The sequence below is a fragment of the Canis lupus genome, chromosome 3 (assembly GCF_048164855.1).
Source record: "Canis lupus baileyi chromosome 3, mCanLup2.hap1, whole genome shotgun sequence".
NCBI lineage: Eukaryota > Metazoa > Chordata > Mammalia > Carnivora > Canidae > Canis > Canis lupus.
Genome location: NC_132840.1, coordinates 71817608 through 71845255, shown reverse-complemented (window position 1 = coordinate 71845255; position 27648 = coordinate 71817608). Strand labels below are relative to the sequence as shown.

At 49.9% G+C, this 27648-nt stretch overlaps 1 long non-coding RNA gene across 1 annotated transcript in view; it reads left to right on the top strand.

Annotated features, from left to right (window-relative positions):
* The window catches only part of LOC140631017 (uncharacterized), a 206525-nt gene extending 195608 nt beyond the window's left edge, over positions 1 to 10917 (top strand). Inside the window, exons 3-4 of the long non-coding RNA XR_012028691.1 lie at positions 3405 to 3512; positions 4150 to 10917. This is a non-coding gene — a long non-coding RNA (uncharacterized lncRNA). The remainder of the gene's footprint in view (positions 1 to 3404; positions 3513 to 4149) is intronic.
* Positions 10918 to 27648: the final 16731 nt, after the last annotated feature.

Genomic DNA, 27648 nt, shown 5'->3' with positions numbered 1-27648 from the left:
AGATTGCATACAGGGGACACAGAAATCTGAGCTCTCGGGATATTATGAAAGAAAGAAAGAAAGAAAGAAAGAAAGAAAGAAAGAAAGAAAGAAAGAAAGAAAGAAAGAAAGAGAAAGAAAGAAAGAAAACAGCACTTGTGAGCCTTCCCTACAGCAAATACTGCAAAATCCTTTTTAAAAAGTATTTAAATAATACTAAAAACTCAAAGAAGATATTAAGGCATACTGAATCCCACCTTCAAGAGATAATCACTGCTAATATTTTGGGCAACACCTGTCGGCAGATGGAGGTGCTCCTAATCTCCATATCAGCGTCCCTCTCTGCAATACCAAATGAATGTACATTCTAAGAAAACACACACACACACACACACACACACACGAAAACTTGATGGCTAGTTGGCAAATGCAGTTTCAAAGTGAGTCCTTAATCCTCTCCTCGCCCCACCCTCAACCAGACTGCCACCCTTAAGCCTCTCCTATCTGAAGCCAGCAGTGCTTGGGGCATTTCGTTATCTAAGACACACATACAGATTTGTGCATATAAATTTACACTGATGGGCTCAGACTTTGTAGGCTGTTCTGTTATCTGATTTTTTTTCACTCCACAAAATTCCCAAGACATCTTTCCCAGTCAATACACATAGAGCTACATTATCATTTTTAATGACTGCATACTATTTTCCCATTTCGTAGATCTCATGCTTATCTTAAGCATCCTGCTACTGCCCGAAACTTAGGTTGTCACGAAAATTTTGCTTTTATAAACAACGCTTCAGCAAACCTCCTCGTACTTCTATCTTTTCATGCTTAGGTGGTTACTCTCACAGGGTCAATTCCCAGAAATAGAACTGGCAAGTCAACAATCGTACACATTTCATATCTTGATACAAAAAAAAACTCTTCCAGATAGATAGATTCCCAGCCTTCAGCCATATAAAAGATTCTCCATTTCTTCATCCAGGTAAAGAACCTGAACCTAGTGTCAGCTTAAAAAAAAACAAAACAAAAAAAAACTATACTAACCTGATATGTGAAAATAACATCATGTTGCTTTCCTTTGATTATTCTCGAGGCAAAGTATTTTTCATAGGTTCTGGCCATTTGTGTTTCCTCATTTGCAATTTTCCTGAATATTAAAAATCATGAGAAAAAAGAATAAATGTTAAGAAAATGCCATGTTGCGGGAGAATATCCATACAAGAAAAAAACCTGTATGGTGTATTCCAAAATGATTACAGACTGTAGAATCTTATTATAGTATAATATTTCTACTTAAAAATATATGGATATGCAAGACTAGAAAAACACATTCCAAAAGTTAAGAGGGATTATATCTGGGTGGTATTTGAGAAACAGGTGTTTGTTTGTTTGTTTAATGCTTAATCTTGGTTTTCAAGTTTTCTGCCATTAGAATGATTACTTTATAATTTGAAGAAGATCCCCAGAAGTACTCATAAAACCATGCAATATCCTTTATGTAATCTACACCACTCTGCTACTCCTTATGTGTAAATAGTCATAAAAGGATAGACTTTTTGAACTAAAAGGAGCCCTGAATACCATATCCTGCCTGCACCCCATGGTGGAAATAAGAAAAGCCCAGAGTAGGCAGGTGAATTGACGTGGCCAAGGTGTGCCAGCCATCAGAGCCAGTGGAGGAGCGAGGTAACATTTTGTGAGACACCAGCAGAGAAGGAAGGACACCCTGTCCCCCTACCACCCCGGTGTGGGACTAGGACCATGTTGAAACCGCAGCAGCCTGAATGTGAGTTAGACTTTAGACACGATCTCAGAACTGGTGGTGGAATGGTGTGCCAGGAGTCTGAAATCTGGAGGTTTTAAAAACCAGGAGAGGGTCTGGAGGAGGCTCAGTGTAGTCCACTCAAGGGGAGAGAAACAGGTGATTCTGAGGTCCAGGGATCTGAGGTGATGGACGGCGGAGGGAGGTCCATGCACACCAGTGTCTTTGGGAGGCTGCCCACACCTTCCCACAGAACAGAGCCCTCAGGGTGACCCACAGCCCGGCATGCTTCCCCCTGACTCCAGACTCTCCCCAACCCCTTTCCCTGCTGCCCTTCCTCGTGGACCTTGAAACCAGGGTTTTGTTTTGCAATTTGTTGCAGATTTTTTTTCTCCCTTCCTTTTCTTTCAAAAGCCTGTCTGGGATTCTGCTCCACGCGGAGGTTGGAAAGAGCAGCACGGCTGCCTCTGGAAATCTTGTTTCCCCTGCCACATGACATCAGTGGGTTATATTGCAACTTTCCACATGGCTGCCCAGACACAGACAGTTGTGTTTATGAAAATCCTCTTGATACCGACTTGGAGCCTCCCTGGCACTCAGGGCTCCTTCTCAGGCTGCGTGCAGTGTGTTCTGCTTTAGAGGAGCAGATGACAAAGGGTGGTTTGGAAGGCCAGCTTCCCCACCAGGTGCTCCATGCAGGGGGAAGGCTCCCCTCCAACCCGAGCAGGAGCATCACTGCCGAGGAGGAGCATCTCTGCCCCCGGAGGCTCCAGTTGCAGAGGATCAGGGTGTCTGGACAGTGGGCCAGTTGGGGTGTGCAGGGAGGGGAGGTGGGCAGGAAGGGTAGCAGCTAACTTTGGGGAAAAGTTCTGGACTGGGGTCAGAGGCCCCGGGTTGACCGGTTCTGTTGCTGACCTGCAGGGGGGCTTCAGGTGGGCCCCTTCACCAGTCCGGGTCTTAGCTCTTACTTTGAATTCCCTCAAACTGGAAAAGTGATTTCTGTTCCTCTCTACCAGTGGTGAGGATGGAGAGTCAGTGACAAGCAATAAAGGGACACACTGGGGAGAGAAGCTCGGCAGACTTAGGAAAGCCATTTCGACTCTCTGACCTTTAGCTTCCCCTCTATAAAATCACTGGTAAAAATGTTCGTTCCTAAAGCCGCTCTAGTTCTAAGGGGAAAAAAAAATCATGACTTTGTGGCTTTTTCTTTTTTTTTTCGTTTTAAGATTTTATTTATGTATTTGAGAGAGAGAGAGAGAGAGAGAAGAGAAGGAGAGGGAGAAGCCAACTCCCCACTGTGCAAGGAGCCTGACACAGGGCTGGATCCCAAGACCCTGAGATCATGATTTGAGCCGAAAGCAATCACTTAACCAAATGAGCCACCCAGGCACCCTGGCTTTGTGACTTTCAGACCACCGGCCACGAACAGTAAAAAAATCCTTTGGTTCATACTCTGGGACCAAAGTCACCTGGGAAATCTTAACCATGCATCAAAGCTTGGGAGAGTTAATTGAGGGTAAATCCAGTGAATTGTGGCCCCTATACTCCCTTGCATACCATCCCTTCGGGCCTCAATCCCATAGATATTCACTAGAGGGCAGGACTGTTTGGGGGTATCTGGGGTCTCCCTAAGCTCAGACAGCTGGTCTTTCCCTCCCAGAACTCCAGGTGCTGATGGCCTTCTACGATCCACCTCTGAGTTCCAGCTGCTAGACTGGCCCATGGAGCATTCTCCCTGGGATGGCTGTCCTGGCTGCTCAACTAGAAGGTAAGTACTTGGGGTCTTGCATCCCGCATACTCCTATGCTTGGTGCTATTCATTCATTCATTCATTCATTCATTCTAAGTCTTGGACACATAGGGGGGACAAGGTCTACTGGAAAGGGAAAATACAGTGCCCTTCCTGAGCCCCTCATCCCTAGCTACCCACCCCAAGGAAGGCTAACAAGAGGAGTAGCAGCTAACGCATGTGGGAGTCTGCTCTGGGAGCCATATATGTATAATTCTCACACTGACCCTGAGACGCATGCACTCTCGTTACCTTGTACTAGATTTCTAGTTGAGGAAACTGAGGCACAGAGAGGTGAGGTCATGGTCTAAGGTCACACAGTCAGTGGTGGAATCTAGAAATCTAGATAGTTGGACTTCAGAGCTCGAGCCCTCAGCCACTGCACTCTTTTTTTGACCCAAACGCTCAGAGGAGGGAGGGAGGGATTATGGGGAGGAGATGTTAACAGTGGAGTTAGGAAGCCAGAATGGGTTCCTGGAGTCACAATGTTGTACTCTCTGCAAACAGACGTGACTGAGCCCCCCCCCCCCCCAACTCTGGCCAGCAGCTGGGATGGCCCAGTCTACTGAGTGAGGGAGCCAGCAGCTGCTCCACTCCCTATCTTTCTTCATGGCAGGAGAAAAGAAGATGAGGTCACAGGAGCATCCAAGTGGCTCTTATCATCGCACGGAGGGACTATCATCCTTGTGCTTTTTATCTCCATCACCATGAGTTTCCCACCCACGACAGCATACTACCTTTTCGTCCCCAACTACTTGGAATCCTGCAAAAAGAGGAATGGATTTGCTGGAAAGACTGAGAAGCAGAGTGTCCAGGACACAGCAGCCATGGGAAGGCCCAGGAGGGGTGCTGGGGGCTCTGAGCACAGAGGAAATGTAGTCCAGGCTGACAGTCCCATACTTCCGCCCTCCCGGCCACTGTCTCTGCCAGCCAGCCAGAGTCCTGCTCCGGAGTCGGTGACATGCTTCTCAGGCGTGATTTAGAAGAGACTGTGCAGAGCGGTCATCCCTTCCTAATGGGCCTGGGTCATAATTCTCAGCAATCATCCTCCCCTTCCCCACTCCCACCCTTCCTGTGGCTACTGCTCAGCGGCGTTTAGAGCAGATTTAAGATCAAAATCAAATCAGATTCACCAAACAAGGTGTCAGGCCAGGCAGGAGGGGCTGGGGGCTCGGAGTTATAGCTGGAAGGCCTGGCAGTTCCTTGGAGACTATTAAGTGTGTATATTTTATGGCCAGACACAATGCTGAGAGAACCGTCCATAAACCAATTACAGGAAACTCCCCCGCATGTCTAGGGGAATGCTGGTAGATGGCCAGCGGGTGGTGAGTAAGCACACATTTGCACCCACTGGGCATCCTCGGGGGGTTCCACCTGCTGTGACACACTGGCTGGCTCCACCCTTAGGAGCCAGGCAGCGTCTCCAGTAGGACTTCCTGGAAAGGCTCAGCAAACATGCTCTGCATTTAGAAGCAGCGAATTCTCAGTATGGATGGGGCCCATTTGGCCAAAGGAAAAATGGAAACTTGGTGGAGACAGGGAGAGTCCTCGCCCAAGGTCACACAGCTCCTGGGGACTAGAAACGGGTCTCCAGACTCCCAAGCCCAGTGCTTCTTCACCCCACCTATGCTCACAATCTCTCATGGAAAAGGGCAGAGAGCACATTTGCCCGCAGATCCTGCCTGCCACACAGCTTCGAAAGTAATTTCCAGGAATCTCGCAGATCTCTGGCCCAGGTTAGGCCCCTGGCATGTGCTGGGGTGAAGGTCATAGTTTCTATTTCTGCCTCACATCCTGTGAGGTACACCCTAACCCGGGATCCCCTGCATACCTTGTGCCCAAGTCCTGGAGACTGAGATGTGAGGAGTGTCCCATCCTTCCTACCAGAATGCCAGTGCCTCTGAGGGAGAGGCTGTATTTATTCACCTTTTCTCATTTAATACGGTCTCCTGGCACAGGAGAAGTATTCAGGGCAGATACACTAAATAGATGAGTGCATCTAAATGGCCACCATCACTACTGTTTTACAGAGGAGGATGCTGGAGCACAGAGGTACGGCGACTCAGCCCAAGTCACACAGTGAGAGACGGACACAGGCTGGGACCCAGGTCTTCATCCCCTGTGCCCCGTGCTCTTCCCTCCATGACTTGTTGCCTCCTGTCAGATTCCTCCAGCCAGGGTCCCTGGGGCTGAACAATTGACGGAGAATGAATCCTCTGCCCCCTTCCCACTGGGAAAATCCAGTCGTGCCATCCATTCTGCTATTGGGCCCCCCTTTAGAGTGGGTGGGCGTTAGGGGAGGGTGAGATCTCCTCTTATCGTGCTGGACATCTCTGAGGACCTGGGCGGGGCTCAGGGGAAGCAAAACCCAGGGGACCCAGCTGCTTCCCTGTCAAGTCCAGCTGCCCTGAGTGCTGACGGCCTGACAAGTGGCATTAGCATAAAAACCTCAGCGGTGGCAGCTGCCGGCTCTGTGCCAAAGCCCTGGGCGTCCCTGCTCCGTGCCATTCGCTGTCACCGGGGGCGGGCACCTGCCAGCCAGAGATGCATGGCTGTCTCTCACGCTGGGCTCTGGACTGCGGGCATCTCCTGCTCTCCGGGCTCCTGCTGAAGCTCTTCCAACAACCAGGCAGTCCCCTCGGACACCTTTCCCAGGGGGCAAGCGGCCTCCCTGCCTCGGTCTCCAGCGTTTCCTTGTTCCTAGAAGGGCCACCAGTTCCCCCAGTCCCCTCCACTGTCCAAGGGGAAAATTCTGCTCTTGCAGGGTGACCCAGCCTAGTTTTTCCCAAGTTCTCTGCATCCTGCTTTTAAATTCCTCTCTGTCTCACCAGGATGCCCTGTGTCCACCCGGGCATCATCCTGTCCAGGCTGACATAAGGGGGCCTAGCAAGCACTGCTGGGGATGAGGACCCTGGGTCTGGTTCAAGAGCAAGGGCACACACTTCCCTGGAATCTGAGCCTAACACCCGGCGACAGTGGAGTCTGCATCATGGGAGATGTGGGAGGTGCCTTTCGTCTGGGTTAATGTTAACTGAAAGCAGGATCTCGGAGGTTAAACGTGGGAGGAGGCCCCAGGGCTGGGATGGTGTGGGTGGGAGGCTGGGGCCAGATGGACCACCTTGGCCCGGGAGCCCTTGCCCCCAGGTGCCAGGACCGAGGTCTTGTTGCCTCCTCCCCAACCTTCAGAACTCAGGCCTAAAAACCTTCCCTGAGATTCCATGGCACAGACATTATAAAAACAGAGCAAAACTGTTGGGAGACGAAAAAGGCAGCAATTACAGTTCATCAAAGAGCCTATGAATCCTCTTCTGCTTTGAGTCCTGCTGGTCACCTGGGGCTTTCTACCTGGAGCTCCTTCCTCGCTGTCTTCCTCCTGTTCTCCCTCACCCCCACCCTCTCCCCCTCCACCTCCTCTCCTCCCCCTGACTCCCCACCCCTCCTTTCTCCCACCCCTCCTCCCCTCCCCTCTTCCTCCTCCTCCTTTCATCCTCTTTCTCCTTCTCCCTTACACCAAGGACCACTGGCCTTCTTGGACCTTTGTGATATTCTTTCCTTTACCTGAAACCCCGCCTCCTGGGGCTCAGACAGGCCCTCCCCAGCTCGCGGCCTCCAGGCGCACCCCACTTCCCTCCGGGCATCTTGCTCTCGTCTTTCACAGATTATGAAATTGTACACATATTTTTGCAAACAGTTTTCATGTTTAAAAATACTTATCAATTAAAGAAGGCCCTTCTTTTCCTTTTTAAATTAGGCTTTTTAAACCAAAGGAATACATACACAGAACTGAGAAATCAAATATAATGTCGAGAGATATTTCATGGCAGGCAGCAGGCGCTGATCACATCTCTTCCTCCCTCCAGAGATAACCACGTTCAGCTCTTGGCCATTTCTCCTTCTGTATAGAGCCCTTCACCCAAGGAACATAGTCATGCTTCTACTTTTTTTCCCCACATTGTATAATAAAAAAATTCCAAATGTATAAAAATGTTGGAAGGTGAATGCCCAATAAACCCACCAACAGACCCTACAATTAACATTTTGTCATATCTGTTCTGTCACATAACTTTAATTTTCTGTCCTTGTCTCCAGCCATCATTCCATCTTACCTTCTGGTGCATTTCCAAGAGAGCTGCAGTGGTGAGTACACTTCACCCCTAAACACTTCACCAAGCATCTCATTAACGTTCGATATTTGCTGGTGGTTCTTTTTCTTCTTTTTTTTTTTTTTCTCCTTCCTTTTGAAATAAATTTTATAGGCAATGAAATGTGCACATCTGACATGTACCAATCCATGAGTTCAGACCTAGGCATACGACTATGGAACCAAACAGTCCCTGAGAGGCAGCGCTTAAGTCGCCCCCGCCCCCGCCCCCGCCCGCCCAGGGGAGTTTCCTTACGCACCTTCTTGGTAAGTGCTGACTGCTACCCACACAAGGCAGGCGAGGCAGCTCCTGCTCTCTTTCTCTCACTCTGTTTTTTGACAGAACAATTTTTGACCTTGTCTACTGACTTCGTATTATGGCACAAGTCTTAGCTCATAACTTTCAGTTCCCATAATATACTTATATCACACTTTAAAAAATTAAATCAATACTCTTCCTACACAACAGTAAGTAAAAACTCTTTGCTCCCGAGACAGTATTGTACTCAACACTGATTATGTTTCCTTTCGTGTGCAACTTTATGCTTTTCCTCATTTTCGGCTTGCTTGCTTTCCCATACCCCTCTCATAATTTTTTCTTTATGAATCAACAGAACTGGGAAACTTCTATTGCTATTATTTGTCACATGAGCAAGTGTATCAAATAATCTATAACTTACTTTTATGTTTTTCCCCCCCCAGGGAGACTGCCCTCCAATCTCTTGAGAGTGGCTCCCCTGCTGTTCCCTTTCTTGAAGCTTTTAGGAACCTCTCATCTCTGGTGTCTGAAACGTCACAATCATATGCCTTGGACCTCTAATGACCCTTCAGTCTGGAAACCAACATCTCTCAGTCCGGGGAAATTTTCTTCTATTATTTCTTTGATAATTATCCCCTCCATTTTCTCTAAACCTTTCTAGAATCTCCAATGGTCAAATGCGGGACCTTCTGAACTGATCCTTAGTGTTCTCATTTTCTCTCCCATTATCTGTCTTTCTCTTATTCTCTTTTTTTCTATTCCACTTTTGGGGAAATGTCCTCTATTTTATCTTTCAGACCTCTTATTGAATTCTGAATTTTTGCTATCATTTTTAATAGCCAAGAACTCTCCCTTATACTTTGGTTTTATACATAGTATCTATACATGCTTCTATCTTTCCTCCATCCATCCATCTATCTATCTATCTATCATCTATCTATCATCTCTCTTTCTCCTCATATTTTAGGTGAGAGGTCTGCTTTTATTCCTCTGAGAATATTGATATATATTTTTGAAGTTTTCTTCTATTCCTGATCTTGTCTCTGTTTCTTCTGAGTTCCCTTTTTTTCTCCCTTCCTATTTACTTGTCTGGTCTTAATGGTGGAGGCTTCCCCAGAATGTCTGGTGATCCTTAGTTGTCCATACTGAAGATTATGGGTCATTAGACAAACCTGATTGGCAGCTCTCTGGTCTCATCTGGGTCCCATACGCTGGTGGGCTTCACTGTAGAGGGAATGGATGGGGAGCTAGCTTTTTCTGTGGAGGACACTCAGTATTGCCTTTTACCCCCTTGGTCCACTTAGCTTTTTCAGAGAAGAATTCTCCTGCCTCTGGTCTGGGATGGTGGACCAGGGATGGGAGTTCAGGGCTTTCCTGGCATTTGTCATTATCAAAGCTCGTTCGGGGAAGGAGGGTGAGGATCTTGGCTGTTCAGGATGCAGAATTTACCCCAGACACCTGCTTTATGCTCAGTGCTGATACTTTACGTTCATCTGTCAATGAGCCTGGTGCTCTCTGGTTCAATTTCTTCAGAGGATGGCTTACTCCTCTCCTGGTTTGGGAGAAGGGTGCTAGCCTGACTGCACAGGGAGGGAAGAAAAGTCTGAGCAGGGCCCCTATTTTAGCCCCTTTGGAAGTCTGGCATGCCTGATGCTCCTGGGGCCTGAGCGGGGATCCTGAGGCCACACCTCCTTCCCCCCACCATGTCTCCCTGCAGGTGGGGGCCATATAAGCTTCCTGCATTCTATTAAGTCATTTTGTCACTCTTCCATTTGCTTTGTGTCTCCTGAATTTGATGACATTTGTCCTGTGCTGCTGTTGTCTTTTCCACTTGCCTTTTCCTGGTGGGTTTTAGTGACTTGAATCTCACATTAGTGGGATTTCAGGAGGGAAGAGTGATAAAAAAAAAAAAAAAAAGATATCAACCCACCATGTTTAGCCTGAAGCTTTTTATTTAATATCTGCCCCTCACACAAAATTGTGGAAGCCCCACAGATAAGGATTCTGTGTGTCTTGTTCAACACTTTTCCTGCACTTAGCAGCGGGCCTAACTCACACTAGGTTCTTAGAAAACAGATACTGACTAAATTAAAAGCGTGGAGGACCTGGGGGTTTTTCTGTGTTCTCTTATTTATTAAGGTCTGCTGCACCAAAAGTGGGGTGGGGGGATGGTCCTCGGTCTCTTCTGGCAAATGAGGAGCCTGACTCTGACTGGGGATTATTAGATTATCAGATGTGGTGGGGAGGGTCATATCTGTGATGTCAGAAAAAAAATCACAGATAGACAATCTCTGGACTCCCACCTTAGAGCATTATGGAGACTGGCTGGATGCCCCCTAGAGGATTTGTGGGGGTGCCTGGCAGTGAAGAGGCAGGGCGGAGGCTCCAGCCCTATGCCTGTCCCACTGTCCCCTTCCCTGGCCCCCTTCCCAGAGCAGGGCTTTCTGTTTCAGCTGGAGGGAAGGGAGTGTCACTGGACTGGAAACCTCTTTCCTATCCCTAGAAGGCCCCGGGAGGGCTGCAGACCTCAGCACTGAGCCTAGATGCCCCCGTGATGAGCTAAAAATATAGCCATTGGTGTCCCCCCTCCCCCCTCTATCTTAATGTGGTTTTAAAATAAGTCAGCCTCTTTCGAGTTCTGCTTTCCACTGTCATTTATTTCAGTTTTTATCTCCACAACAAAAATTCCTTCCAACTTTTTTTTCCCCTCTCTCCCTGTAATGCTCTTCACTTTCAAATGCTAATAATCTCCAGCTGTAAAAGGCTTAGAAGTGGCTCTAGATTGTTTGATCTTTGGCCTGTGATCTGCTTTCATCTCTCTGCTTTCAAATGTTACTTTAGATTTACTTTAACCTATTAACATGCTTGGTATTCACGGACACGCACTCTCCAAACCGGCTTCCAGCACCCCCCGCCCCATTATAACGAGACTAGGGAAGTGACACGGGGCGCGCGCGTGTGCGCGGGAGCGAACCTGGGCCCGCGGCGGGAGGCCTGGAAAGCAGGGACCGCGCAGGGGGGCGGGCGGAGGGGAGGTCCTGGGGGGGGGGGAGGGAAGGGAACAGGGGCAGGGGACCGTGACCCGGAGGCTGGAGAGGAGAGGCAGGACGAAGGCATGGAAGCCAGACACAGGGAGAGCGGGATGGGGACGGGATGGGGACGGGATGGGGACGGGATGGAGGGACCGGTCCCCAGGGCTGCTTAGACCCGATCTCCATCCGCTCCCGGGGAGTGGGGGGCACTGAATTAGGGCTTGAGATTTCTTGCTCCCATCATTGTGCTGGAATGTCTGCGTGTTCGTTTCCACAGGAAACGCCAGGCATGAATATGGATGAAACTCCTCACTGAGACCACAAGGGTACGGCTCAATTATTTGCCATATAAAGTAGCACATGAGGATTCTTTGCGCTTGATGGTTTCCTCTGTGTAGGGCTGGGTGCCCGCGTGCGCGCGCGCCTGTGTGTGCTGGGTGGGGGGTGCACGGGGTTCGGGGAGACCCTCACTGCAGGCCCGGCCGCCCGGGGAGGGGGTTGGGAGAGAGACCCCGCTTGTCCATGTCCCCCACCCCCACCCCCCACACACACCCAGTGACATCTGTGACTCCACAGCCACCCAATGGCCAAAGCACTGAAACCGCAAGAGGCTCATTGATACCAGAATTTCTGGAGAACCCAAGGGCAGAAGCCTGCTGGCCCCTTCCTTCTGAGCTCTTCTGCTGTTTGGGGAGAAAGCCTGAGCCAGCTGCCACTGCTCGGTGGGAAGGCAGGAGGGAGAGGCTGTCTTCGCTGGGCTGGGAGGGACACCAGGGAGGCCAGAGTTCCCCCCGGGGGGACAGTCTCCCCATGGAGGAAAAGCAGCCCAAGCAACTGGGGTCAGAGGAGTGCAAGGAACCCTCAGCTGGCATCAGAAGGTCTAGAGTTCAAGTCTTGGGCCAGCGACTTTACCCCTCTGACCTCAGTTTCGTTCTCTATGAATGGGCTAACAGTCAAAAGGCAGTTGTGGTGGCCCAATAATCCTAGCAAGGATTATAGTTCTATTTCACCAAGCACTCAACATGCAGCAGGTACTATTCTATGTTATTAATATTAACTCACTTAATCCTCCATTAATCCTCAGTTAATACTCATTTAACCCTATGAGGTGGATAGTATTATCAGCCTCATTTTGCAAATAAGGAAACTGAGACACAGAGGGTTTAAGCAATTTGCACAAGGTCGTGCAGATAGTGCTAGAATGTTTATTTTGGGCTAATTAGGCTCCTGGGTCACATGAACTCATCTGTTACCTCACTGAATCCTACAACATCCCCCCTGGGTGGGTATGGGCCCACCGACTCCACACAGAGCCTAGCCGCCAAGCCTGGGTTCTCTGCTGCCCAGGCCTACGCTCCTTATCATCACGCTCTGCCACGAAGATGCTTTTCAACTGTGAAGGGCTTAAAGTGTCAGTTATTATTATCCACAAATGTTGGGGATTTCTGCCAGAGGGAAGACTCATGTTCTGTGAGTCGGAGGTCTAGGGTCCTTAGGAAAAAGCAGAGTACCTACAGGCTTGTCCTCTCTCTCTGACCTTCTCTCCGGCAAACCAGAACCTTCCTGCTGTAGCCGGGCAGTTGCTTCTGGTCCTGAACAAAGAGGAAAGAAAGGGCGAGTAGAGGTTATCCTGCTCTGTATGTAACGCAACAGAATCAGCACGAGGTGGGGGGGACCAGGGACCCATCTTAGACCAGGGGACCACCTGGACTGAGCCCACTTCATGGCCACCACACCCCAGCTTCCCCCAGTGGACGTGATGGAGGAGGGCAGGGTCGAGGGGGGCTGACCAGAGCGGTGACGCTAACTGAGCCCACCTATGGACGCTTGGCGGTGGCTGTCAATCTTCCCCTGCCCATCAAAGCAGAAGGGAAATGGACCCAATCTGAACACTGTCACGTGCTGGGCGACACGTAAAGTATTTCCACACCGATCAGCATGTTCAAACTTGGCACCGACCCTGTGAGTTAGGCATCCATCCGCATCATCATTTTGCAGGTGCTGAGAATCTTAAGTGACTCGAACATGGTCACGCAGACTCTCTTTCCAGACCGCTGCCTCCCGTAGGTCTCAGTAGATGTAGACTGATGGTGATAATCCAGTAGTGAACTTGTAGGCAGCTTCGGGGGCCCGCCGGCGGCCTAGATATCGGTGATCCTGCAGTCCCCCAGGAGGTCTCATTTTGCCAGGTACTGGATGTCCCTGGAGCAGGGCCCGGATCTGCTTGTGACCTGATAGAACCCAAGCTTAAAGAATTTCTTCCTGTCACTCACTTTGGGATCTGTCTTCCCCTGGCAGCTCGCCTGGCCCAGGACCGAGCCTTGCCCGTCAGTGGCTCAGCTCTTTCTCTGAGCTGACTGTGTGCCCCCGGATAAGTAACTCAGACTGTCTGAGCCTCAGTTTCATCATCTGCCTAAACAGTGAACCAGTGGGCTGGTCCTAATGAAGCAGGGCCCAGGGGGTGCTGCAGCCCAGGGGGAGCTGTGTCTTCTGCACCACCCACTGGGCTCTTCCTGGGCAGGGGACCATCACACAGAGTCCCTACCTGTGAGGCTGCCAAAGAAGGAGGGAAGAACACTTGGATCCCCCAGTTTTCTGCCTCCAGCAAGTTCAGGGGTTCTGCTACTGACCCCGTAGAGCGTGCAGTCTTGAACATGAGAGGCTATTTTCAGAGGTGCCTGCCAGGGGCATGACGAACACTGGAAAACCCTGCATTGGCTATGTGGCCTCTCACCTGAAACCCGGGGTTGGGAGGAGCCTTTCTGGGTCCCTGTGGGAGTCGGGGAGAAATCGGGGGGCTGATTAGGGTGCTTGTTCTTGCCACTCTCTTTCCTCCTCCAGTGCCAGCCTCACCAGGAGGCCTGGGAGCTGGGAGGGGCAGTGGGCACTGAGAAGAAACCCCCCTTCCTTCACACCCACCCACCAGTCCTTAGTCACTGGAAAGAGCAGATGCAAATGGATCCAAAGCACAATACCCAGAATACACTGCCGCGCTTCCTAGGGGCTCACTCTGCCTTAGAGCTGGGCTCCTCCTGGGGGCTGACATTTCCCCTGGTTCAAACAACATCTGTGGCTTACTGAGCTTGGTGAAAGGTGAGGGAGCCAGCCACTGCCACTGTGGACTCCAGGGAAACGGAAAAACCCAGCCTCTCAGGTCCCTCCCTCCTAGAGGGGGTGCTGGGCCCTCGCCCGCACACACGCTCATGTACACCCACACGTGGCCCCACAGTGCACACTCCCGCACCCCTCATAGTCGCTCATCAGCCCACATGTGTGCATTCCCACGTATGCAGACTCACATGTGTGCCCTTTTTTAAAAAAAATTATTTACTTATTCATGAGACACACACACACACACACACACACACACACAGAGGCAGAGACACAGGCAGAGGGAGAAGCAGGCTGCCTGCAGGGAGCCCAGTGTGGGACTTGATCCCAGGACCCCAAGATCACATCCTGAGCCAAAGGCAGAAGCTCAACCACTGAGCCACCCAGGCGTCCCACATGCATGTCCTTTCATGCACACTCTGGGGCACCCAGACGCACCCACAGGGGTGCATGCACACATCCTCCACGAACAACGCCCAGACCTCTGTGAATGAGAGGAGAGGGTGTGCCCCCACCCCACCCCCACCCCACCCCCAAGATGAGAGAAGGTGGAACCAGGGGGGGCTGCCGAGGGCTTGAAATAAATGCATTCTGAAAAGAAGGGCTGTCTTCCCCTCCAGGCTCCAGGCCAAATCTCCAAATGAAATCAGGCCGGGGAGAAATGAACAACTGAGATGCACAAAACAATGTGAAGAAGAAACGAATAATAATATATAAAAAAAAAAGGTGAGAGTTATTTTTCAGCTCACTGGCTTTCTGAAAAGTAATATAAAGTTGAGCAGCGTCTTCTTGGAATCGACCTTTCTGAGCCGAGACCCAGGCCACGCGCACATCTCTTTCCTCTCTTTCTATTACCCGAAATTTGTATGGTTTCATCTCCTCTGATTTTCTTTCCTGTGTGCGCCTGTGCAAACCCCGCGTGTCAGGGGCTTGTCCCTAACCCGGAGGCCCTGCCATGCCCGGAATGCTTCTCCCTGGCTCCCCGCGGGGCGGAAAATTGAGAGCCTCCCCTGCAGCTCCCCCTCCAAAGTTGAGGTCCTGTCCCTCCCACTCAGCTCTGTCCTCCTCCCTGCCCAGAAGGGGCTGCAGCTTCTCCCCACCCAACACCCACTCCCTGGCCTCCCGACCTTCTTTGTTCCAGAGACAATTCTCTTGCACACTGTTCCTTGAAGCAGGGCTGGAGAGGGAAGGGCGGCTGGGCCCAGGGGCTCAGGGTCCTGCTGCAGGGAGGACAGGGGAGATATTTGGTGAGTGCACTAGAGAGCCCGTGAAACATAAAACGACTCTGCCTTCTTCAGAGCATGAAGGGGGAAAAGTTGCCATTCTAAAATATCTGGGGAGAAGGTTAAGGAAGGAGAGATCCAGAATCTTCCCAACAATAATGACATCCCCTGTAGTTCCAGTCAATTCTCCCCTAGAAGTGAGGCTGGAAGGACTCACCTAATGATGGCCCCTTTGTCCGCCCTCTTCTGGCACCTCCCATCCCCAGACACACACTCATGGACACATACACGTGGGCCCCACACAGACTCACATGCATGAGCACTTCGGACACATCCATACAGCCCTGAAGCAAACACACGGATGCACTCTTCATGCACACATAGCTCAATCACATCCACGTGGATACACACATGTACCCCTTACATGCACACACATACACACACACACAGGTGTACATGTACTTCCTTCTGCATGGTTACCTTTTATTTTATAACTTTTTATATTTTCTTTTTTTAAAAAAATATTTATTTGAGAGAGAGAACATGAGCAGAGGGGAGGGCCAGAGGGAGAAGCTGACTCCATGCTGAGCAGGAAGCCTGATGCGAGACTCCATCCCAGGACCCCAGGATTAGGACCCTAGCCGAAGGCAGACGTTTAACCAATTGAGCCACCCAGGCACCCCACGTGGTTACCTTGTAGGCTGCACTGGTGCCTTCTCCAGTGAATGGTGTCTACTCTCAGCTTGTACTTCCTGCCTCAAGGAGGTGGGGGGATTTAATGATCTGTATCCCTATTAACTTTTGTAATGAGACATCAAAGGTGGGGAGAAAGTGCCTGGAGGTGTCTTTGCTACAAAGATGAGTGAAGGGTGTTTGGCTTATCCCAGACTGGCGGGGGATTGGCGTCAGGAGGACCAGTCAGACACCTGCCCTTTGCCCACCCAGGAGAGATAATAAGCACTGATGGATGTGTTTTGGGGTGGGGAAATGAGGGCATGGGGACATAGGTAAGGTAACGGAAGCTTTTCTCTGGAAGAGACTAAGAGGTCTAGTGTAGAGATGGGTAATTCTGATGCATATCGCCTGATGTATTCTTGTCCTTACCCAGCCAGTGGTCAAAGTACAAGATGAGCCGAGTGAGAGGCTTGGGACGTGACATGATATGAGGGGTGGGCGGCTGTGTACCCTCAATGGCAACGGTTGCCCTGAGTGAATCCTTGGCTTTTTGCCTAAGTGCTTCCTCCTTCATTATGTCATTTCTAACATCACAACCACCTTCTCACAGACCTGGGAGCAGGTATTGGTGGGCCTGTCTTATAGGTGAGGAATCTGAGGCTCAGGTAAGGTGAGCAGCTTGCCAGGTGGATTAGTCAGGCTGGACTTAAGGCTATAACAAACAGCTCCGAAATCTCAGTGGGTTAGCTCCATAAAAGTTTCTCAGGCCCCTCTTCAGTGAGAGTTGGGGAGGATGCTCTGCTTGAGGGGACCCAGGCTCCTTCCTGTGGATCTGTTATTCTTAAGGTGCTTGGAGGATCTTGATTTGGCAGGTGGATGGGTCAAGCAAGTGAGCGTTTATGCCTAATGCCTATTATGAGCCAGGCCCGGAAGTGGTCGTTACACCCCTGTCCACATCCCATGGGCTAGAATGTAGTCCCCTGGCTACATCTACGATAGGGAGACTAAGGAATGTAGTGTAGCTGTGGGTCCAGGAAGAAAAGGAGAACGCAGATGAGCCCTACCAGTCTCCACCATGCTTGACCCACATGGCCAACAGCTGTGAGATCCATCCTTCGACCTAGGTTCTGATCCCAGTACTGTGCTCTTCCTTCCAACACTTTACTTTGCAGTCTTAAGCTTTTCTAATGTTTCCAATTCCAACAGAGCAATGTTCCTGGTCTTTTTCTAGGTTGGAGCATCCTTACATTTATAAGAATATAATGATAATGAGCAGTATCTCCCTATCTGTCCTACTACGCACACATCTCATTTACTCTCACCACCACCCCGTAAATTATATAGTATAACCCTACCGTCTACCTGAGGACAGTGCAGCTCAGTGAGATTAAGAAGCTTCCCTGAGGTTGTGGGAAAGTGAGAATGTGAGTCTAAGCCTCTCTGGCTCAGGTCTCCATCTTTCTCACATGCTGCTATGGCTCCCGCTGGACTTGGGATTGGTGGCTGAGTAGGTGGAGAGTCAGCCTTCTTAATCCTGCAAGGCAGACTTCCCTGATGAAGCTTAAGTAGGGTGCAGATGGATGGGCAGGGTTCTTGCTGCCTCCTGCTCCGGGAAGCATCTGGAGAAATAGGGGGCCTAGGCCACTGTAGCTTAGTTTATGGTCCCTGTGTGCCTGGAGATACTAGCAGGGCTGGGAACCGAGTTCCAGTTAATATGATCATGAGCGAAGCCTCCTGGGTTAGGAGTCAAGAGATATTCATGCAGAAACTCAGCCAATGTTAACCGAACTATTTTGGGGCATCTCGCTTACAGTCTCTGGGGTTTGGCATCGCACCCTCTCCTCCAGCAAATGGGAGACTATAGACACCACCCTCATTCCAGAACCTATCAGGCTGTATAGCCTCCTAACTGGTTTTACCAAGGCCACGTAGTGTGTCTCTAAACCCTTCCTGCATGTCCTGGAAAGGAACTTTCTTAGCCACACATACATTTCATTCTTCTGCACAACAACCTTTGTGACTGCCATAAGGTCCAAGCTCCTTAATTAACCCCTTGTGTTTCTTTCTACTCTGCCCATAGGTTACCTGTCTGGATGGATCCTTCTTGCCTCTTGGAAATATATGGAATACTCTTGCCACGCCTCCTTTTTCCTCCCTCCCACATCCCACTGCGGGGGCAGCCTCATCCCTAGCCTACCCATCACCACTTCTAAGATACCTCTCTTGATCACCCAGATCACCTCCACTCTTATATCATCGCATTTGTACCCTCATGTGGTGCTTCCCTCCAAGGCACCTGTGGCACCATGGTCTTCTGAGAATGCGTCTTATCTTTTTCCCCAGCTTGTGAGCTTCATCAGGGTGAGAGCTAAGTCTTGTACAATTTGTACCTTTGGATATAACAGCCCTCAGACAATGGTTTACGCATGAAAAAATAATCACAAGATAGCCAAGACTTTCAGTGATATGCAAATGAAAGACTTGGCTTAGGAGTCATCATTAAAGTCTATTTGACTGTTTTCTGCCAGCTGGGCATCGTGAGGCAGCTCCTGCGTCTTGGAGGGCCGCTCACGGGGTTTATCTGTAAGGCTCTATGGGTGGGACCTGGAAACACAGACTTGTGGTGCTTTGGGTTGTGTATTCTCTGTCCACTGAGGGGATAAAAGCCCAGACCTCTGACAGGCTAACCTGTCAGGTAGAAGAAGTAAGCTAGGCAGGTGCATTTGGGGAGCTCTTCAAATTGAGCTCTCTTGGCTTTTTGCCCACATTCAGCCCCTCCACACCAGGCCAAATTGTAGGCTGAAGCCAGTGGAGAAAGTAATGGATTGGAACCAGGATGCTCAGGTTAAGTGGGCCGCTTTGTGGAGCTCATCCATAATCCTGCTGGAGCCTAGAGAACAATACGTTAATTAGAGCCGACAGCACTGCTCCCACCAGCCATCCATCCTGCCTCTGTCTGCAGGGCCTTCCCCATGGACACGCCAGCCCACTCCCTTCTCTGAAAGAGATTTATTCATTATCAATGTTTGTCTGTGAGAGGGACCCAGTGGGGAGGGAACGGGATTCTAAAGGGGCCAGGATATGAAAGAGGCAGAGCTGAGGCCGCTGGCAGCTTGAACAATGGGTGTGTTTGGGGGCTGGAGATGGGGTGTTCCCAATTAGGAGGATGAGGCAAGTCCATTGCATTGGACAGGGGAAGAGGTAAGCCAAATGGAATTAGAAGAAATTCAGTAAATGTGTCCAACAAGTGGTCCTTGTAGGAGTTTTAGCTTTGGATCTAGCTCACTTTAAGCCACAGATGGCGGGGGGTGGGGGGGTGGGGAAGACGATAGAGAACAGATGAATCCCATTTATCTAAGGTCTACCCTAGTGGTTGTATTTCAGAAGCACTCAAAAAGTGCTTGTTGAGTGAATAAATGTCTTTCATGGCAGCCAGAGGGCTTTAGGTTGGACATCATAAGGAACTCATTGCCAAGGAGCAAGAAGAAATAGGAATGAGAAAGAGTAAAAATGGGTTTTGGGGTTCTTACCCAGCAAGAATCTTTTGAAAGAAAGGGATATATATTTCATTTTTTTCCTGGATTCCATGGTCTATGTCTCATGTAGAATTTTGGAGAAAATGGGAGAAGACCAGCTTTCCTCAAGAAAGTGAGACAGTGGGGATCCTTGGGTGGCTCAGTAGTTTGGGACCTGCCTTTAGGCCAGGGGATGATCCTGGAGTCCTAGGATCAAGTCCCACATCGGGCTCCTTGCATGGAGCCTACTTCTCCTTCTGCCTGTGTCGCTGCCTTTCTCTCTCTCTCTCTGTCTCTCATGAATAAATGAATAAAAATTAAAAAAAAAAAAAGAAAAGAAAAGAAAAAAAAGACAGTGAGACAGCCTAGGAAGGAGATTAGAAGTCAACAGGTCAGAGATGGAAAAGGACTGGTGGACCTGTGACCCACTGACCAAAGCTCTAAAGAGAATGAGAGGGGGGTGAGCAGTGGGGTGCAAAGTCCTCATGAACTCAGCTGACACAGGGACATGAAGGATTCTAGTCCCCTCTCTGCAGCCCCTGCTGCCAGACAGAGGAAAGGGGAAGTGGGAAAGTGCTTGGTCATAGCCTCACAACCAGTGCATGTCAGCGTCCTGCTGCTCTAAGCCCTGAGCCAGCCGTATCCCATCACCTGGGGCTTTGTTGGACATGCAGAATCTTGGGCAGCACCCCAGAACTACAGAATCTAAATCTGCATTTTAACAAGATCCCCATATGATTTCGATGCTCACTAAACTTGGAGAAGCAAATCAGCTAGATCATGTGCCTAGTGGGACCAGGTGGTGTTTTAGGGAGAAAACTGCTGGAGCAGATTGAAAGTTCTTACCCTAAGTGTCTATTAACTGGCTGGGTGACTTGGGGCCAATCACTTAGGCCCTCCGGGCATTGGTTGGCTCATGTTTAATATGAAAAGATTGAACCAGATCTGAGTTTCTTAAACTCTCTCAACCATCAGAATCACCTGGAATGAAAAACACATTCTTGGGGGGCCACTGCTAGTGTTTTTCATAGAGCCTGGGATTTTCTGATTGGTTCCCGACCTAGTGCTAACACGGCCGGTCATGGCGCACACTTTGAGAAGTACCTGACTAGATGATTTCTGAGATTCCTTCTAATTTGGATGCTCAATGGGGTTTTTATTTTCCAGTTTAGGACTCTTCCTTCCTCCAGTGCTGCAACAGCTCGCTTGCTGTCTCTGGGTCCCCCTCTGTTCTAGAAGGTCAGTGCCAATTCTCCAGCACACACAGGACTTTGGTGAGCCAAATCTTATAAAAGGCATGGAAGTCAATGCAGGCAAAGTATTAACCACCAAGATTTAAGAAGAATCCTATGAAACACAGCAATAAAACCTGGAAATAACTATCCATTTCCTACAACAAAATGTCTCATTTCCGAGTCCATAAAGGCTCCCCCTCCAGATCCCCAGACCCATCTGTTTTGTAAGCATGTATAATTATTAGCACCATAAAGTCACTTTCTCCACCTAATGTAATTATCGAGCACCAAAGTAATACCAGGTAGAGGAGGGGGAGGGAAGAGGAGGCACGCTCACTGAAACTCAGACTATTTCTTTAAAGAGAGAGAAGTAGTCACACGAGAATGTAATGATTCTTTATGGTGATATTATACTTCCTATGGAGGCTTTGGGGACAGCTTTGCAAATAAGACTGAGCTGGCTCATCTCAAAGTAAAGAGCAGTTTCCTGCCATGTACAGGGGATTTAGCCTCGACTGGGAGCTAGGAATTAGGATCGCCGTGCTTCCTCTGCCACCAACCTTCAGATTCTCTGCAGGGCTCAAGGAAGGCCTCCTGTCCCAGGCACTTCCGAAACCAGTTTATTCTTTCCTTCCTTTTGCACTTCTTCTGGCAGGAAAAGAAAATCACTGAGCTCGTCTGCCACGTTAGCTTGCTAGGAACTCCTGGTTCCAGAGGAAGCCCCGATGGTTGTTTTGTGTTCTGCCAAAGTGCTGGGGGAGAGGGGGGGCTATTTAGTCCAATGCTGAGTGAGTGAGTGAGTCACTGGAGGAAGTGATGGATGAATGGATAAGGTACAGATGATGACGGGAGCTGTTATTGAAGATGAAGGAGAATATATTCCTTCTCTTCATGTGTCTTGTTTGTGATGGGGTGCGGGGCAGCCCATCAAGGTGTTACAGACAGGCTGATTTCGATGCATGGCGTGATAAGCAAAATAACATTTGACCTCGTCCAAATGGCCTGGGCCTCTTTGCTTCGTGGTGTGTTCTCCATCACTGGAGATTTTTAGACAGAGCATTTTCCCCATAAATCTTGTCTAGGACGTCGGTGTATTCAGCAGGGAGGGGGGAGCGGGTAATGAGGAGCGTGTTTATTGAGCATTTACTATGTGCCTGACTCTTCAGCGATATAATCTCACTTAACCCACTCACCAAAGCCGTGGGAGTTTTAAGTAGAAAGGAAGCAAGGACAGAGAATCGTGGAACTAGTCCACGCGACCCAGCTAGTACGAGGTCGAGCTAGGGTGCAGACCAGACCTGTCTGCTCCGGCGTTCACCTGCCTCCTGCAGGGATCTCGGCTTCACATTCTTGAGTGCACTTAACTGGAACTGAACTTGACATGCTCGTGCCTTGAAAACACAGGCTGCTGCCACTGCTGGCGGCGATGTTGGTCTATCTTCTGGATCCATCTTTGAAAATTCAAAGAGGAGCTGTGGTGGGAAAAGCAACTGCTTTCCAGGCAGGTCTCTTTTGGTTTGGATTTGTTCGTTCAGCTGGCCCAACATCTCCTCAGCCCCACGTTTGTCTGTCCGCCAGGATCCCAAATCAGCGTGATGGCTCGGGGGTTCCGTTCTAGGACCTGGAAATCCATACAAGTGGTGGCCCCTTCCTCGCCCTCTGCGCCCCGGGGACCAGGCTCCTCTCTGGGCTCTCAGGCGGGCCCCTCCAGGGCCGGGTGGAGGAGCCTCGCGGCCCGGCCGGGGCAGATGGCAGGCTGCACACTGCCACGCTGTCGCTAATTTCTCGCGCTGGGAAAATCCCAAAGGTGCTGGTGGTGCAATCTGGAGAAGACTGCGCTGACGTGCTTTCTGAAGCGTCTCGGTAGCCTTTGGAGGCAGCTTCTGTGCATGTGTGTGTGTGCGTGTGACTCTCGTCTCTGTCCCTTGTTCTCATGCCAGCCTTCTCTGGATGCTCACCAGATGCCTTCCTGCCTGTGCGCCTCTGTGCCCTGTTTCTCATCTCTCTTTGAAACCCTGCCGCGGGGACCCTTTTCCCATGTGCTGGGGGAGCTGCTGAGGAAGGCGGGTAGGTGGCAACTTGGCGATTGGTAGCAGGCCACCACCTTTCCTCTCTGAAGTCTACCTCCTTCCTTTTGCCTCTGCTGCTCTTTGCCTCCAGTTCCTTCCGATTCAGCTTAATATCAAGATGGGGGAGGCCCCAGCTAGAGGAGGGCACCAGCCAGGCCTCTGGGAGGGCGTCTGCTTCTGCTGATAAGTAGCCCTGTCTCTTTCCACCCTTCGGTGGGGCGGAGATGCCTTCCCGCATGAGCCGTGGAATTAAAGCAGGGAACTGGGCTTTGGCAACTGGCCTTCTACTGGCACTAGACGTGCTCTGTCTCCATGGATTTCTCTCTCCACAAGTCACTATTGCCTGATTAAAAATGATTTCTTCTTGCAAAGGAAAATGGGGTCTTGTGGGGAGTCCACCCCCTAAGTGAGATGGGAAGGTTGGAACTCCAAGGGGCCCTGAATCTTAGGGTCTGAGAATCGATTCTGCCTCCAGACTCAGCAGAGGTTTCAGAGCAGAGGGCCCCACAGCGAGCAAACCTGACCCTGCCTGCCTCAGACCTGTGCCTTCCTGTCTAGCCTGGATTTCAGTCTGACAATGTACCACACACTGGGGCTGCCAAGAGCAGAAATGGATCGTCTCACACTTCTGGAGGCTGGAAGTCCAAAATCAAGGTGTTGGCAGGTTGGTTCCCTCTGAGGGCTGTGAGGGCGGGATCTGTTGGAGCCTCTCTCCCTGGCTTGTGGATGGCCGATGTCTGCCCATACTTCTTCCCACTATCTTCCCTCTTTGTGTGTGTCTGCGCCCACATTTCTCCTTTCTGTAAGGATGCTAGTTGTATTTGTCAGCTCAGGCTGCCATAACAAAATACCACAGACTACGTGGTTTAAAGATTTTATTTATTTATTTATTTATTTATTTATTTATTTATTTATTTATTCATTCATTCATTCATTCATTCATGAGAGACACAGAGAGAGAGGCAGAGACACAGGCAGAGGGAGAAGCAGGCTCCATGCAGGGAGCGACGTGGGACTCGATCCCGGGTCTCCAGCATCACGCCCTGGGCTGAAAGTGGCGCTAAACCGCTGAGCCACCCGGGCTGCTCTACGTGGTTTAAACAACAGACACCGCTCTGAATGACAGAAGCCAATATCTCTATTCTCACAGTTCTGGAGGCTGGAAAGTTCAAGACGAAGGACCGGCAGGCTTCAGTTTCTGGTGAGAGCTCCCTTGCTGGTTTGCAGACGGCTTCCTTCTTGCTGTGTCCTCACGTGGCAGAGAGGAAAACTCTGGTGTCCCTTCCTCTTCAAAAAAGGACGCCAGCCTTCTCAAGTTAGGGCCCCACCCTTATGACCCCATGTAGCCCTTGTCATCTCATAGGCCCTATCTCCAAACACAGTGACATTTGGGGTTGGAGCACGAACATATACATTTTGTGGGGAGGGGACACAATTCAGTCAGTGGTTACAGGTCATTGGATTAGGGTCTACCCTACCGATCTTACTTGATTATCTCTGTAAAGACCTTAGAACCAAATAAGATCCCATTCTGAGATCTGGGGAGGAGGACTTCCACAGATGACTTTTAGGGAACACAAATCAACCCATAAGACTCAGGCCCCACCCACTCCCTCTGCCACGCTGGGATCCATTATGGAAGAGATTCCTATAGCAGGTCTCCTTTCCTTGGTCTGCTTGGTTTTCTGAGGGCAAGAGATGGGAATAGTGCACCCTGCAGCTCCTATAACTGAGGTGGGACACCCAGGGCACCCCAGGCTCTGCTCTGCACCTCCACCTCGTGAGTTGCCAGCCCTGCTCATACCTGGCATCTTCCATGTCATTGGCTCGTCCACTGGGGCCACTGCCACCCTGGCTGACTCATCTCTCTGTTCTAGGAGGGAAAGAACCCTAGCATTCAGGTGTCCTTGGAGACATTGGAGCAGAGCCAGCCAGAGAGCGTGAGGGGCTACCTCTGAAGAAGATTTGGTGGTGCGGTGTGTGGAGAGAGTCTGAGAGGTGGGGTTGAGGAGGAGAGAGTAGGAAGTAGTCAGATTCCCCCCATTCCAAGCTTGTTGTCACAGCCACGGAGAAAGCCTTTTAACCACACTTTTTCCTCATAATAGGATTATTCCAAAAACATTTCAAGCGAGAGAAATGCTGTTTTCTTTTAAATCTTTATTTAAAGTATACAAAGATCAGAATTTTCTTTTCCAGATTAAGTAGCCCTTATATCTTTATCATTCTCCCTTAATTTCCTCCTGAAGATAGAGAAGGGAGGTCTTTGCTATTATCAGGAAGCCCTCGAACCGTGCGGTGCTTCTGAATTATGGAGCTGGGCATGGGGTCAGGGTGTTGGGACTCCTCTCTGTTCCCTGCTGTGACCACAAACTCACATCTCGGCCCCCACATCTGATGCACCCCTGGCCTACTGCAGGGCTTGTTGTCCACCTTCCTCCTCACACCTCCACACATTGCTCAGATCATGACACATTGGCCTCAGGAGAGCACAGGGTTGGGAGTTAATTAGAAGACCTCACTTTACTCACTACGTGGTCCAAGTGGATGGGGCAGTGGGGGCCTGAAAGCTTATGGAGAAGGTAGATTTCACGTGGCTCTTTCATTCTGGTTGCACCCACCCTGGCCAATATCTGGGGAGAAGGATGCCTGCATGCCATGCTCCCCATCTCTGCCTTAAAATCAGACTCTGACAGACAGAAGGGTCTTTGGAAGGTGTAGAACTCATCTCCTTACTGAATGCGTGCATACTGGCTAGGGCCCTGTTTTCCTTCCTCTTGGGGAGGGAAACACTGTCCCCCATCCAGCTCAGGATGTTAGAACATCTTCTCCAGTGTTGAGCAGGATCCTTCCTGTTCAGGCTTTCCAGAGAAAAAGATCCAATAGGATGTGTGAGTGTGTGTGTCTGTGTGTTTCCATTTATATGTATATATTTATATATTTCCATATGTGTGTGTGTATATATATACATATACATATATATATATATATTCACATATATATGGAAAGAGGTTTTTATTAAAAGGAATTGACTCATGTGCTTGTGGAGACTAACAAGTTCTAAGGCCTGCAGAGTGAATGGGCAAGCCGGAGAGCTGATGGTGTGGTCCTAGTCTAAAGGCCAGCAGCTCAAGACCCAAGAAATGTTGATGCTTTGAGTTGAGTCCAAAGGCAGAAAAAAACCAATGTTCCATTTCGAATGCAATCAAGCAGAAGAAATTCTCTTTTACTCACAGGAGGGTCAGCCTTTTTGGTTCTAGTCGGTCCTTCACCTGATTGGATGCAGCACACCCACACTGGGGGAAGGCAGTCTGCTTTATTCAGTCTACCAATTCAGGTATTAGTCCCATCCAGAAACACCCTCACAGAAACACTCAGATTAATGTTTGACCAAAAGTCTTGACATCCAGTGGCCCGGTCAGGTTGATACATAAAAGTAATCACCTTACTTCCTTTCTATCATTCCCCAATTAGTCCGAACTTACATTTCTGAAATGCCAGGCTACTCTGGCCTAAGAGGGTGATGTTGGCTGGCCTGTGCTTGGTTGCGTCTTAGAGAAAATGACTGGCTGTCAGGATAAGGAAGCCTGTCTCCCAGGGTGAATCACAAGAAGTGGTAGCTGGGCCAATAGAAGCCATATCCTGGGACTGATCTTTGCAGAAAAAAAGTAAGAAAGTACATTTCCATCTCTGTTTTCCACTCCTACCGGTGGCGGAGGAAAGAGACGGAGGAAAAGGGAGCTGCCTACTTAAATGCCAAAGGCTCTACCTGCATCACATCCTTGAAGCTGCACAAAAACTCAGCATGGGCAAATCTCAGCTCTGCTGTAACCGTAAGGAAACAGGCCTGGAGTGGACATCAGCAGCTCATCTTAGAGCTGCCAACTGCAGGAATCAGGATTTGAATCCAGCTTAGATGTACTTTGAAACCTCCTCTTCCTGCTACATCTTGGGAAGCTGCATGCCTGTACAGGCTCTGGGAACTCTCTCGCCTCGGGGTTGAGGGGCAATGGTCAGGTTGAACAGGATTTTAGCAGCAGCGATGTAGTTCTGCCCAGGTGTCCAGGCAGCAAAGCTGTCACAGCAAAGGGAGTCACTGCAAGCTTGACATCGCTATGAGGTGTCACCTGCAGTAGACAGTAAAAGAGGAGCCTGGAGGAGATGACTACTATGGGTCACCTTCTCCCTCTCAGGGGTCATCAGAATGAAAGACTTTCAGCTGATACATTGGATCCCCAGAGAGGCAACCCAGAGGCTCCTTCATTTGGGGGGCATTGAGGGAAGGGACAGATGGAGGAACAAGAGGCGATCGGCAACAGAGCCCCTCACCGTGGTCTGTGAGAACGGGCCTTGCTAGGGGAGGGGGTGTGGACAGGAGCCTTTGCAGAGGGCACAGCACAAGAGGAGCCTGGTTTCCTGTTTGCCTGGGACACCGCCAGCCTGTGTGCTCTGCGGGACTCAGAAGAGGAAAGCAAACAAGGGGATTTTCAGATGGTCTTTGCATGCTTTCTCTTTTGTTTTCCCTTGGAAGGAGAGGCAGCCACTACGGGTCCTCTAAATCTTGGCCTGGAGGAGCCAGGCGCAAGGAGTTGGAGGCGGGGTTGGCTTATGTGAGCTGAGAAGCCTGAAGCCAGGCTAAGCTGGGCTGGGAGCAGTTGATATGCACCCTGGTCGGGGAAGCTCTGCTTCTCCGGAGAGATGGGAGCTGACCTTTTTGGATCCTTTTGCTTCTCTCCCGCTGGACTCTTTAATAAGAACTGTCATTAATATGGAGAATCTTGGGGGGAGCACCTAAGGTTAATCACTGGGATCCTCTACAAACACTCCCGGAGAAGGGACCTCTCCATCCTTCCAGGGC